Source organism: Frankliniella occidentalis, unplaced genomic scaffold, assembly GCF_000697945.3.
Source record: "Frankliniella occidentalis isolate FOCC.00 unplaced genomic scaffold, Focc_3.1 Scaffold260, whole genome shotgun sequence".
In the NCBI taxonomy this organism is placed as follows: Eukaryota; Metazoa; Arthropoda; class Insecta; order Thysanoptera; family Thripidae; genus Frankliniella; species Frankliniella occidentalis.
In genome coordinates this window covers 263,012-263,853 of record NW_026267386.1, presented here as the reverse complement: position 1 = coordinate 263,853, position 842 = coordinate 263,012, and positions in this window count along the sequence as shown.

Sequence of the window (842 nt, the reverse complement as noted above, 5' to 3'; positions counted from 1 at the left end):
TGATTTCTGTGCTTCTCTTCCTTGCTTCGCCCCCTCCGTTGCGGCCATGACAGGTTGTTGTTTGTCGTGCGGCGCGTCGTCTGCCTGCTTGGCTGGCGGCGGCGGCTCGCAGCTGGCTCTGACGTCATCAGCTCTTGGCGCGGACGGCGGAGGCTCGGCTGTCTCCAAATCGATCGCGTCGTCTGCTTGCGGAGGCTGCGTGCGACATGCGGCACGGACGTGCCCCCTAACCCCACATTTTCTACATGATTTCGGCTGCCCTCTGTACTCAATCTTTGCTTCATACCCGTTCAACATAACATAGTTCGGAATGTATTTACGAACACACATCAAAGCACTTCTGTCACCATTCGGAATGCCCTGAAACGGGCCGTCTTCATATTTGTCGATCTTCAGGTTAAACACAAGGCCATATTGATTCAAAAGCGACTTCACAGCATCATCCGAAATTTCCGGTGGAAGATTCCGTACCTTAGTCTTGATTACATTTTCGCCGTTCCGAGTGATGAAGACGAGTTCTTCAGAGCCATCTTTCTTCGCCCAGACACAAAAGCCCACAATCGGTAGCTTCTCAGAATATTCGTTACGTACTTTTACATGCACACGGGGCGGACCAAATTCTTCTTGAACGCATTCCAGCATCGATGGTTCAATTGACAGTCTCTTCAAAAATCTTGCAACCTCTTCCATACACAGCATCTTCCCACTATCAAACCACATGGTAAAAGTGTTCACTCGTTCCATATTCCCAGTTCAGTTTCACAATTCACAATTCAAAACACAAACAACATCTTCCCGCGAACAGCTAGTCTCGGCAGCTGCCACCGGCGTCCGTTACCCAC